This window comes from Hevea brasiliensis, chromosome 10 (assembly GCF_030052815.1).
Source record: "Hevea brasiliensis isolate MT/VB/25A 57/8 chromosome 10, ASM3005281v1, whole genome shotgun sequence".
Lineage (NCBI taxonomy): Eukaryota > Viridiplantae > Streptophyta > Magnoliopsida > Malpighiales > Euphorbiaceae > Hevea > Hevea brasiliensis.
In genome coordinates this window covers 24082586-24096730 of record NC_079502.1, presented here as the reverse complement: position 1 = coordinate 24096730, position 14145 = coordinate 24082586, and the positions used below count along the sequence as shown (strand labels likewise).

At 30.2% G+C, this 14145-nt stretch overlaps 1 non-coding gene across 1 annotated transcript; it reads left to right on the top strand.

Moving 5' to 3' along the window:
* Positions 1–608: 608 nt before the first annotated feature.
* LOC110660541 (uncharacterized) lies at positions 609–7073 on the top strand. Its single transcript, XR_002495951.2, has 2 exons — positions 609–862; positions 6773–7073. It is a non-coding gene; the product is annotated as an uncharacterized LOC110660541 (transcript).
* The last annotated feature ends 7072 nt before the right edge of the window (positions 7074–14145 follow it).

Genomic DNA, 14145 nt, shown 5'->3' with positions numbered 1-14145 from the left:
AATTTTAAAGTCAAATTAGAAATCGATTTATATCAGTTTCTAATTTTTTAAGTTATTTAAAAATTGATTACTTACTGTTTCGAAAATTAAATTGTAATATAATTTTATTTAGAAACCGATTTCTATCGGTTTCAAAATCTTTAAGTTATTTAGAAACCGGTTACTTTCGGTTTTAAAATTTAAATTGTAATATAATTTTATTTAGAAACCGATTTCTATCTGTTTCAAAATCAATATAATTTTTATTTTATGTACTAAATTTTAAAGTCAAAATTTAATTAATTTTTAAATTAAATTTTAAAATTTTAAATTAAAAAAATAAATATATAATCATTAAATTTTGCATATATCAGACAATTAGATGTTTTGGACAATATTTTGAATTTTAAAATAATTGCAGAAATAGTTTTAAAAATGTATATTTAAAAAAATAGTAAAATATTTATTTTTTTTATATATAATTGATTTTATTAGAATTTAAATTCTGTACTTTATATATAATTGATTCTAATTATATCAAACAGTTCTCATTTCTAAGGTGCTAATAAATTATTTATTTTCATTTAAATATGAAATCCTAATAATATTATTATAAATTGCAGGGAAAAGCGGGTGGAAGAAACAAATGTCTTTCCACTATCGTTGCGAACAAAAAAACAAAAATCGAGTGTGAGAGAGCGCAAGGAAGAGTGCAGCGGGGCAGGGGTATAATGGGAAACCAGAAGCAAAAATGGACGGTGGAGGAGGAGGGGGGGCACTGCTAAACGGAGTAGCTAAGCACTGTCCTGGCAAGTGGAAGAACATTCTCAAAGAACCCAATTTTGCTCCTTTCCTCACTCAACGCTCCAACATCGACCTCAAGGTTACTATGTATTTACCATTCTTGCCATCTTTCTTTACCTCTTGTATTCACGCACATATTCCTTCACCCTAAACCATTGCATTATTTAGGTTTTCAATGTCGGTTTGGTTCTAATGTTGAAAATCTTCTGGGAAATAAGAACATTTGCATTTCGTGAAAATTTGATGAATTTAGGTTTTTACTTGTATTAGTCAAAAACCCTAGGCTTGTGCACGAATTTATGAGATTATGGTTTTTCAGCTCTAAATCCTTTGGCTAGAGAAATAGTTCACTGTTATTCAAATGAGCTGGTAGTCTGCATAATAACTCTATAAATTTTATTGCATAACTACTTGAAATTTTATTTAATTTTAAGATTCTCGATGATCTAGGTGTGCGTAGGTGCGAGATGTGAAACAAAAATCTAGCAAACTATATGAGATTTTAATTGTGTGGTTGGAAGAAATTACATATCATTAGTGTCTGGCCTGGATCCGACACTTGGGTTTTTATTACTGGTGCAAGGACCCAGATTTGCAAAGTCCATACCAGTAGCTTTGTTGTTCTTGGTTTGAATCATGGCAACTTTATTGCATTCTGAATCTAGGCGATTGCATTCTTGGTGGTGGGATAGCCACAATTGTCCAAAGAATTCACAATGGCTTCAGGAAAATCTTACGGTTTTATTATCTTCTTAGATCTCATTCAATTTTCTTGACATATATCTGTTGTCTAAGTAGCTGGTCTTTGAGGCATTGTATTGTATAGAATGTAAGATTACATGTGATACTAAGATATGGTACAAAGAACTGGTCTTATGAAGACTTTACTGCTGAAATTAACTAATAACTTTGTATCATGCCTCAACTTTACTAGCTTGTATATAAAATTGATAGATGAACACTAAAAAAATGAAGAATGCTTCAAAATCAAAAGGGGAATGCATAAATGAAATTTTGTTATAATCTACAGTTCTGACTTGACCTTTTGTAGATTTGATAGTATCTGTTAAATATGGAATCATAGTTCATAGAAACTTAGATTGCTTATAGTTGAAGAAGGGCTCAAACATTTAATGGATGATGGTTAGTAAACGTTTGTTCTGGAAAAAAGAGAGTATACACCTTGGTTCAGAATAACTCCCATGTATGTATTTTAGAAAACAATTAATTTTTTTTTTTTAGATTTTCTAACCTGTTCATTTCAAATTTTGAGTTTTCTTTGCATTGTAGTTATAAGATTCTCTAATCCATTTCCAGCTTCCGGCTGGCCAAAACTGGATTGACCAAAACTAGCTTTGGACTAGACTGGAATAGGTTAGTTCAGTTCTGGGCCAAAACTGGACGTTTTCCTTTTAAAAAAGTTGAAAAAAAATTTCAACCTTGGATTTGATCCATGGCAGAACTGAAACAGGAAGCAGAACAAAAGGGACCTTATGGTCTAGTTCAAGTCCCCTCTAACCTTGAATCGGAACTAGCCTGGAGGTCAGGTCTATATATATACATTGCAGTTTATTATCAACTTAAGGACCTGATTAACTCAGTAACTTCCTAAACTTAACATTTCACACCTATAAAATAGAAAATCATGTTAAAAAAAATACCTCTTATCATTCTTCTTATAAAAATATTTTTTGGTATGTTAATCGAAACAGATTATCTTGTAGCATTTAAATATTGTCCTCATAATAGTGGTGGCTGACAGCCATCAAGGGGTCCTAAAGTTAAAACCATGGCTGTAACTCTGCTCTTGTGACACCCCTTACTCGCTTATAGTGTAGCCGAGTAAGGCATGTCACACTCGGTACCGGAGCGCTTGAACTTATCTTATAACATTTCCTAATAATCACATTTTGTTTTATTAATTTAAGTTCCATTAGTCAATCAGAGAAACTGACGGAGTTTCCCCTAATTTATTAACAATTTGACGATTTTCCACCTATTTAAAATCTCAATAATAGTTTCAAACAAATAAATTCTTCAAAATCTTAAACTTCATTTCAACATCTCAAACTCCAACATTTCATTCATTTCATGCATAAATACAAGCATGCTCAATTTCATAAGCAAAATACTCAAATTTCATTAATTTACATGATTTACAAATAATTGCATGAGTATATAGTTTACATGACAAATTTAATATCTAAATACAAAATACAAAATATTTGATGAAGTCTAGCAGGTCATACCAAAATGCACTGCAGAGGAAGTGACACCAGACTCAAGTGCAGATTTGGTCTCTCAAAAATCCCAATATATGGTCTACTGGGCTCTCTATCCTGATCTCCAGTACCTACGCGTGATAAAAAGCGATGCGCTTAGCATAAAGCTTAGTGGTGCCAATATAATATAAAAATAAACTAAATAATTAAATACAAAGAAATTATGCTAATAATTCACACAGACTAAATTTTTAGTAACTGTTTGTAATGTCCTTAATTTAGTGGTTTTTATGTCCATTATTTAGTTATAAATTTTTAAGACTTATTTTAATTGCCCAAGCAACCTATATAAATTGACTGGACTTGATAAATGAATAAATTAGCACTAGGTACTAAGTGCTTAGGGCCATCACACCATCGGTCATATAGTGTCTGTCAGGTGTGCAACAGAATGACTAATAAGCCATAAGATCAGTTGAGCACAAAGCCATGTATGTCAAGAATAACAAAATGATCGAAGGTCATAAATCACGAAATAGTACAGAGCCATAAGTAGTACTGAAATCAGAATCCTATTGGCATGTCAACCTATTCAAACCAATCATAACTAGGCATACATGGGCATATTAGCAACTTAGGTTTTAGTCCTTTGCATTTGATGTCATTGTGTTTACTATTCACATTACTATTCATACAAATTTTGACTATTTCATAAATAATATGTATACAAGTTCTAAATTCATGATAATACCACATTTTGGATTAAAATGTTGTTGGCATTAATTGCCAATTACAATTCAAGTCTTCTTAGAAGTATTTTTAAAATTTCAGTTTTTATCTCCTAAATTTATTGCTCCATTGGAGCAATCTACAGTGGGATTTTGGCTAAACTTTCTTCATCAAAATTGTTCCTTAATGTCTCTAATTTAATTCTCTTCTTGAATCACTCAATTTGGAGTTTTGTAACTCAAGTTATGACATTTTTACTATAACTGGCCGGATTGGTCAGTGTCCAGATTTTTCTGGGCCGTTTGGTTCTCACAGTTTTGATGGATTAAATTTGGTTAGCAATTTGATTAGGTTATTGTCAGAATTTGGGTTGCTATTCTTTATGAAAATTGTTCTACTATATCTAATGTTTCCATAGGTTCAAGAATCAAGTCATTTGGATCTCTCTACACAAAGTTATGCCCATTTGAACAATCACTGCTCGTATGGTCATTTTTCCAAGTCCAGATTTTGGTTATCCAGATTCAAACAAATTTTAGGTCACTTTGTGTTAGTTTCTGGGCAGAATCTCTTTATGAAAAATGTGACATTATGTCCCTAGTTTCACCTCCAATTGGCCTTACACCAATTGAAGCTACACAATTCAACTTATGGCTGCCAAACCTACTGGACTCAAAGTCTAGAATTTCCAGCATAAAGGGCAGCAGATCCAATTCACAATTCAATACCACAACCAATTCCTTTTTAAGGTCAAACCACATCAAATGGTCACTAATTGACCTTAATAACACCAATTAAGCATCAAAACATAAAATCCTCAATTTATCACAAACCCTAACCCTCACAATTCATAATTGCATCCAACACATACTAATCAACTTATCTATCACATATACTCATCAACAATACTAATAAACCAATTAATTCCATAAAAAATCATCAAACCCTAAATCTTCTCATGGCTGCCGAAATTCATGGGTGCTCTAACATGTATATTTGTTTTCAATTTCAACAAATTCTAGCTCAAATTAAATCCTTAGCAATGAATAGAGAGAGAGAGAGAGGGGTGAGAATTGGCACTAACCTCTTGAAGCAAGATTCTAAACTTCCCAATTCTTCAATTTCTCTTCTTCTACTTGCCACTAATCTTCTTCTTAAAGTGAAATAAATAATTTTTGTATTTGGAGAGTGGGGAAATATGATAGAAAATGGTGGAAATTTGAAGCTTGATGGAGGTTTAATGGAGGATGGCTTAGGGCATAGAGTTTTGGCCAACTAGTGGAAATGAGGAAGGAGATGATTTATTTTTTTTATTTTTATTTCATTTTAATCCCTTTTATCTCTTATAAGTAGGCTTGTCTAATTTTGATTGGTTACACTTTTTAAATTGCATCATGCTTAGATAATAATTCTAATTTAATTTCAATTTGTTTTATTTTTCTTTCTTCTTTCTCTTATTCATTTTTAATTAAATTTTTATCAATATTTATTCATATTTTATGACATAAATCTCACTTACTTAAATGGGCAAATTGGTCAAAAATCAGCTCTAAATGTGAAATGACCAAAATGTCCTTCATTGTGTTTACCAAGTTAAAATTGTGTGTATCGATTTACATAAATTTTCTTAGCATTCTACTGTCATCTGAACCTCAGAAATCCTTCACTTAAGTCTCAAATAATTTTTTCACAAGGTTCCCCTCGTCTAGGGTCGGCAAATGTCTTTACAGTTGCTTCCTGTTGGGTTACCCATCACCGGAGCTTCGGTTCGTTTAACCTTCTTGCATTTCGTTTCTTAAATTTTTTTTTAAATTTTTCTTAGTCATTATTTAGATTATTTAGGACTCTTCACTTTAGATTAAATATAGTTCCAGACATTCTGTCTGTCTGTATAGACATTGATCATCAGAATAGTAAAATGTACGGATTACCTAAAGTGAGGGTATTACAACTCTCCAATGCACAAAACTCTGCTCCTGCTGATGGATCTGCGGATGCTCTTATGGATGACCTTTCAAACAATGTATAGTGGATGGAAAAAGTGCTCCAATGTTGTCAAATTTGTTCTTTTTGGTGTCGCCCATTTCTAGTAATCTATACGGTACATAAATTTCTGTCCATGTTTAATTTTGTTATAGGTATCAAAGCATAAGTTATATCTTTGTTATGTTCGTAACATTTAGTGCTTGCTTTAAAAGTTATATTACTGTATGTTCTGTTGTTTACTTTTTGGAATTTATTTTCTAGAAAATAAACACTGATGGAAGTTTGTAATCAAATTTCAATAATTGACGATATTATTGGTTGTATGTTTGTGCCTATTTTGTAATTTTTACTACGCAGTGGATTGTGAAGAGAATTATTTCAGATTCTAGATATGACAAAGTTCTGTTTGCATTTTATTTCACAAGCCGGTTGGAGATTGAAATCGTGGCATTCTATGTTGGACTAGCTGATATTCTTTATTTGTACTGAACTGATACTTTATTATTGTTAATATATCTTTATGTTTTATTAATTTCAAGTTAAAACTTCCAAATTATTTTGCATATTGTATTTTTCACTATATTGATGCTGTTTTTTGGAAAGCCCCTGTACTCTTCTCAGTGGCATTTAGTCCTTTCCAGTTATATTTGACTAAAGGCTGTACTTTTTAATCCCCAAATGTAGTTTATTTAATTACAAATAAAAGAATGTATGTTTGTTTTATTGCTATACTAATATCTATTTTTTCATGTCTTTTAATTTTAATAATTATTGTGTTTTTTAATCTTATACTGTTATGGCATATAGTTTAGTTATATGGGTTCATATCTATTTATTTATTTTTTTATTTTTGTGTGTTAAATTTTATATAAGGATTTAATATAATATTTTAATGTAGACTTATATATATATATATATATATATATATTAATTATATATATATAATTAATTTTATTATAATTAACTAAATTAGAATATATAAATTATAAGCTATTTGAATCAACTCAAGTTATATGTTTTAACATTTATCACTCTTATATTATGATCAACAGTGCGACCTGATGCTAGAGGAGAGATACCGATAAAGCGAGCAGACATTGGAGGAGCGCATGCAACAAATGATGCAAAATATAATGGCGCAAATGATGCAGGGTACGCAGTTTACAGCGCCAGCTCCAATTGTAACTCATCAGGATGATGGTAGAAAGGCCGATAGTAGTGATTAGTGATGATATTGTTTATGACAAGTTGTTTGTTTTTTTGTTATTATGATATTTTATTTTTTCATACAGTACATTATTCTCAAAACACTTCACTGTCATACCTATATATAATATTGATTGATATTTGATATTTGATAGCCTGATATTATAAATATTATGATATTGAGCATTTAAAATTAATATTATATTATATACTTCAATGTAGAAAATAATGTATTAAATAAAAAAATAAATATTTTCCTAGTAATTTAAAACGGATTAGAAACGAATATCTGTTTCTAATTCAAAATAGCAAAATATTCGGTTTCAAAATTTTACAAATAGATTTGAAATGGAATTTTCGTTTCTATTTAAAAATCGAATGATTTCGGTTTTAAAAAGTGTTTTATTTGTCTTCACAATTTAGAAATCGATTTGAAATAGAAATCTATTTCAGATAAATTGAAACAAAAAATATCAGTTTCTAAATTAAAATGAAGTTTGAAACTGAAACAGTTTGATTTCCAAATTTGAAAGGGAATTGCGGTTTGAAAACGGTTTCAGAAATTGAAACGAACGTGATATTCGATTTCTAATTTATTTAGAAATATACAGATTTTAAATTGAATATTTTGATTTCAAATTGAATATTTCGATTTCAAATCAGTTTCTAAATGCATTTAGAAATCGATTTTTATTGATTTGAAACCGAATATTCGGTTTCAAATCTCCTTTTTTTCTTCTAGTGTTTTAAGAAAATTCATAGTTTGAAAGTAGCTAATTTTAATCTCCTTTGATTTTTTTCTCAAGCAAATCAAAGAGTTTTTTTTTTTCTCAAGCAAACCAAAGAGTGTTTTAAGAAAAATCAAACCCTACTCTCATACGATGTTTGATTTACCCAAAACTCATTAAGCTTTTTAATCAATAAATAAATTCTCTTAATCTTTAGTTTATCTCAAAATCTAGGTGATTAAGTTCAAAATCTTAATTATCTATCAATGATTTTCATCTCTTGATCCTTCAATCAAAAATTAAAAACTATACCCAATGGGATCCAACACTAGGCAAGTCAATAAAGTACACAAGGAGTAAATCAAACTTATAAATATCATAAATCTAAATGAAACTCATCCAAATCTATAAATTAATTTAAAACATTATAATTCAACTCTGAAATCTTAGAAAACTAATCACTCATGGTAACATTTACAATGAAAATGATCAAAATAGGCAAAAGAAATATGAAATGGAGCTAAGAGCAGAAAAGCCCATATGAAGAAAGTCCCAAACTCAGAAAATCTGCAACTGCAATATCAATTTTACAGGAGAAAATCCAGCAACGGTGTCTTCCTCTTCTTTTCTTTCTTGTCATCTTTTTTTCTCCTTATTTTATTTATTTTATTTTATTGTGTTGTTACTTCTTAGGGCTAAAAAGAGAAAATGATATATTTATATATTTCCAAAAGTCTACCCTAGAATAGGCTAAAAAGAGATAAGGACAAAAGGTATAAAAGTGGTATGGTGTAAAAAATTTTATAATTCAGCATGCTTTTTACGCCAATCAACATGCCCCATGTTGGTTGCAGTGTATCTCATCATGCCCCATGTTAGCGAAAAACAAGAGTTAAGTTGAAACAACACTACCCAGTAACACGAGGCATGTCAGTTCGTTTGAAAATCTCTACCTTTCTAAAAATTTTCTCTTTGCTACGCTTGACAATGCAACACTGCCCAGTGCAAGAAATCATGAAAATTTCTGCCTCTCTAATTCTCTAAGTAGAATTTCTTCAACTTTTTCATCACTTTAGGCTTTCAAATTATGTTGAATCATTTCCATTTGCACCTTTTTATTTTTATATCACCTTAAAACCTATTAAAAAATTTAAAATTTCAAAAATCAAATATAAAACACTAAAATTAAAAGGACAAAATGGATGCAAAATAACCTAAAATACCCTTATAAAATAAGCGTATCACATACTAACTTGGTTTATCCACTATTGTGCTTAGGATTTTGAAATGTTCTTTAATTAGAAAGAAAATGGTGGTACAAAATGGGAATGGTCAAATAAATTAAATAAAAGCATTTATCCACAATAGAATGATTTATTAAGCAATCAATCAGTTAGATTGGATAATCTATTGCCTTAGAGTAGTTTAGATGTTTTAAATTCCTAGAAATTATTCCCTTGGAATTAAAAAAAAAAATGAAGAAAATAGTGTTAGTAACTATTTGTTCATGTAGGAAGTTGTTTTCCCTAAGGATAAAATTATAGTTTAAGCATGAGAAATTTATTCTTATACTAAGTTCACTACTAGTAATGGATAAGTATATAGTTATGGGAAGTTCTTTAATACACAAATCGTATGGATTATGATAAATATTATTATAACTCCGCTTATCTGACTAAGATAAATTATATTATAATTTCATAAATTCTATTAATTAGTGAGATAATTATGGTTGTGATTTGAATTATGTGTAACGTACAAATAGTTGTGTAGTATGCAGATTACATTTGGAAATTAAAGTTAATCTAACTTCAAACAATAAAGTCAACTGTAAAATGCCCCTGAATTGAATTTTTTTTGTTATTGGATATTGAATTGAGTGGATGGAAGAGATGTTGTTATATGGACAGTACTGTTGAGTTGAAAGCTTATGAATACTAAGGTAAAACCGTGTGAATTACATGAAATTTTTAGGGTCACTTTGTGCTTCCAAAATAAAGAGGTACGAATGAATTCTGTCAATTAGAATAAATTAAGGATAGATCACATCTGAATCTGTCATCCAGTGGCAATTGCCATAAACCTTTTTGAATCTGGTGGGCTAGACACCATGGGCATCACTTGCGTAAAGTATAAATGAAAAGTGCAAACTTCGTATATGAATCTGATTATGTTTAAAGAATGATTGTAACGCCCTCACCTTAGATAGTCCGTATATTCTACTGTTCCAATGGCTAACGTTTATTCGGACAGCTAGAATATCTGAAACTACACTTAAATTAGGGTGATGAGACATAAATTGACTGAATAAAGATTAAGAAAAATAAATGAAAAATAAAAGAAATTAAATGTTAATAAGTTAAAGGAGCTGGGACTCCGGCGATTGGTGACCTTAATGGAAAGATACTGTGAAGACAATTATTGCCAATTCTAGACCCATGAGGAACCCTGTGAAATAAACATTTAGGATTAAATTGAAGGTTTTATGAGTATTAAATAACATTAAAAATGTCAAATAAAATTCAAGAAAATTAAGTTAATCGGTACGGATAATTATAACCCGATAAATATAATGAAGGGCATTTTGGTCATTTCTCCTTCAGTGTTAAATTTTGACCTAAATATCAATCAAAATGAGAGAAATTAAAACACATAAAATGAATTAAAATCATGAAATATGCAATGGAAATGGGAAAAGAAAAGAAAAGAAAAAAGAAATAGAATTTATTACATAAGCATGATGTCATAATGACATCATTAAAAATTTTAACCAATAAAATTTAAACAACCACATATAAAGAGATAAGAAGAGAGCTAAAAGAGACAAATTAATATTAAAAGAAGTCTTCTTCTTCCCTTGGTCTTCCCATGGCCGAACCACTTCTCCCATAGTCTTCCACCATTTTCAAGCTTTTAAGCTTGATTTCCCTATGCTTCTCACCATAAAACTCCTAAGTGCCTTCACTAAAACTTACTTTTTCACCTTGAGGGAACTAGTGGCAGCCAAGAAAGAGAGAAATATAGAAGTTTTTATAAGCTTGGACATCTCTTGATCATGGTTAGTGCCTAGTCTTTCTTCCTTCCTTCTTTAAACTATGAATTGGAGTTGAGATGAGTTGATATTGCATGAAAATTAAAGAAAATAATGGGTATGTAAGAGGACCAATTTTCGGCAGCCTTGATAAATGAGAATAGGTTGATTTTAATTGATATTAATGTTAGTAGTATGCCCTAGAGTATATCATTTAATATGTATCTTGTACATATTTTATTAATAAAAGGCAATTTCACTTTTCCGTTTACATAATATATTTATGTGTAATAGAAAAGGTCCATTGATATTTTGTTAGAAATTTTATTCTTAAGTTGTTAAGAATATGAGTGACAGTATTTCTAGCACAAAGTATCATAAATTGGTTCACAATCGAGGATACTTCACAATAAGAACATGACTTATCTAGAAAGATTGTAATCATGTTTGTTCCCAAGGTATTTATATGAGATATAAATAAGATGGAATGGTAAGTCTCATGCCATATAATAAACATGATAGGCACTTATACATGATAAGTAGGCTGGACCAATGACGCATATGACAAGCACATAGAGTTTACTCTTGTCAATGCATTGTCATATATCAGATCAGTGCATATAATATTTAGACCTGAGATAACATAGTTATCTTGTATATAGGTGGTTTGAGTTTGATACTGTTTTCATACTTATACTGTGTATAGGTATATGGGCATGTGTTGGCTCCTACTAGTTATATATGGAAGTAGATGTTGATCAAATGTAATCTGTTACCCTAAGTAAATAGGAATAAATTCCTATGTTCATTTAATTATTCTTGATGTTTCAAGTTCTTAGCTAGGACAGACAGATTTAGTCAGAAAAGAGTTTCTGACAAGAAAATCTAATTAATCAAGAACTGGAATTAAAAGAGAATATAGAATTCATAGCAAATGGGGTTTGACATAAACCATGACTCCAGCTCGAATTGAGATTTTATAACAAAGAGATGTTAGTGCATGTTAACATATGATTATAGGTTCATTTAAGGTATTCCTTGTTATTGAATGGGTGTGTAACGCCCTCACCAAAGGTAGTTCGTACATTTTACTGTTCCGATGACTAATATCTGTTCAGACAATTAAGGTGTCTGAAACTACACTTAAACTATAGTGAGGAGGCATTAATTAATGAAATAAATATTAAAAAAAAATGTAGAAAAAAATTTTGAGAAAATAAAATAAAATTTAGAAAATTTATTTATTTGGTATAAAATAATAAAAATAACCCGATGAGCACCATGAAGGGCATTTTGGTCATTTCACCCCTAGAGGTGAATTTTGACCTAAATGTCAAATTAAAAATTGAGAGAATAAAATAATTAACATAAATTAAAAATTTATGAAATGAATTGGAAAAGAAGAAAAGAAAATGAAAAAGACTTATAATATAAAATAAAAATAAAGTACAATAAAATATATATATATATATATATATATATATATATATATATATATAGACACAAGATGACAAGAGCCACCAACCATCTTCTTCCTCCCTCTTCTCTGTCTCCTTGGAGTTGGCTGCCATGGATGTTCCCTTCCACCATTTTTGTTTTCCTTAAAGCTTGATTTTCCAAGCTTTCTCCTCATCGAAACCTTAACCTCTCTTCATTAAAAATATAACTCAGCCTATAAGGAAGCTTTAGATACCATAAGAAGAATAAAAGTTGAAGTTTGAAGTTGGGTCACAAGAGGTTAGTGCACTAATCCCTCTTCTTCTCTTTATTAAATATGAAAAACATGTTTAGCCAAGCATAAATATCATTAAAACAAAAAGAAAATCTAGAGGAAAGAACCCTTGAATTTTTGACAGCCATGGAACTTGAAGTTTATTGCTTTTAAGTGATGAAAAATAGTTCCATGAGAATGTGTAATGAGTTGAAATGTTTGGGTATTTGATTGTGTAGTGTTTGTGAAAATTTAAAATTTTGAAAACTAGGGTTTGTGTAAATGCTTGAGGACTTGGTGTAAATGTTGAAATTGATCTATTGAGTTGAAATTGTTGCTTATAGAAGTGTATTGCATGCCAATTGAAGTAAGGAAGTTGAAGGAATTGAGATACTGGGAGTGTTCAATTTTCTGCAGGTTTGGACTCAATGAGTCCAGTGGGTTTATTGACCCATAACTGAAAATATGTGACTCCAATTGGTATGAGGCCAATTGGAGGTGAGAATAGACTCAAAATAGCCCATTTTTCATGTAGACACCATGCTCAAATTTTGCCAAAATCATGACCAATTCTCTACCCAAACCTGGATGACCAAACATTGAAACCCAGAAAATGACCAAATGAACAGTACATGTTCATTTGGTCATAACTCTCTCTATACTGGTACAAATGACTTAAAATTACATCAATGGAAAGCTTAGACATAGGGCTGCACTTTTCATGAAGATCACTTGACCCAGTTTTGCTTTTAACCAAATCAAATTGTTAGCACAAGTTGAGTCACTAAAACTGCCAACCTAGAAAATGATCAAATGAACAGTACGTGTTCATTTAGTCATAACTCTCTCTATACTGGTCCAAATGACTTAAAATTATATTAATGGAAAGCTTAGACATAGGGCTACACTTTTTATGAAGACCACTTGACCCAGTTTTGCTTTTTACCAAATCAAATTATTAGCACAAATTGAGTCACTAAAACTGCTAACCCGGAAAATGACCAAATGAACAGTATGTGTTCATTTGGTCATAACTCTCTCTATACTGGTCCAAATGACCTAAAATTACATCAATGGAAACATGATACTTAGGGATACAACATTGATTTAGACACCTTTGTCAAATTTTAAGTATAAAGACCCTAAAAAGAGGGTCAAACATACTGCCCTGAAGTTGGTTATTGCCCTTATAGTACTGAGAGTCTAGGTTAATACACCGACTATAACTCACTATACCAAGCTTGAAAAATTATGAAATTGTACCTGGGAGTCCCTAAGATATAGAGGAACATATCTTGTGAAGGAACCTAAGTCTAAAAATGACCATAAAATGATCAAATGACTGGTCAAAGTTTATTGACCAGAAATTGTAAATTCTGGACAACTTAGAGGCAAAGGGACCAGTTATGGTATTTTGACCATAACTTGAGTTCTATAACCCCAAATCCAGTGATTCAAAAATTGAAATTCAAGTTTAAACATAGAGGAGCAATTGTCATGAAGGAAGTGTGACTAAATAGACATCCTAACCTAGTCAAATTCCTAGATAAAAATAACACATCAACATGAACCTAAAGAAAGATTCATGGAAAAAATGCTATATATGATAATTAAAATACTCATAAGGATAATTAAATATTAAAAATGATATGAATATATAAATTGAGACTAATGTCCTATTAATATGAAATTAATGGTACTAATAAACAGTACCAAAAAAATAGTAATAGTAAATAGTGCTAAAATAAT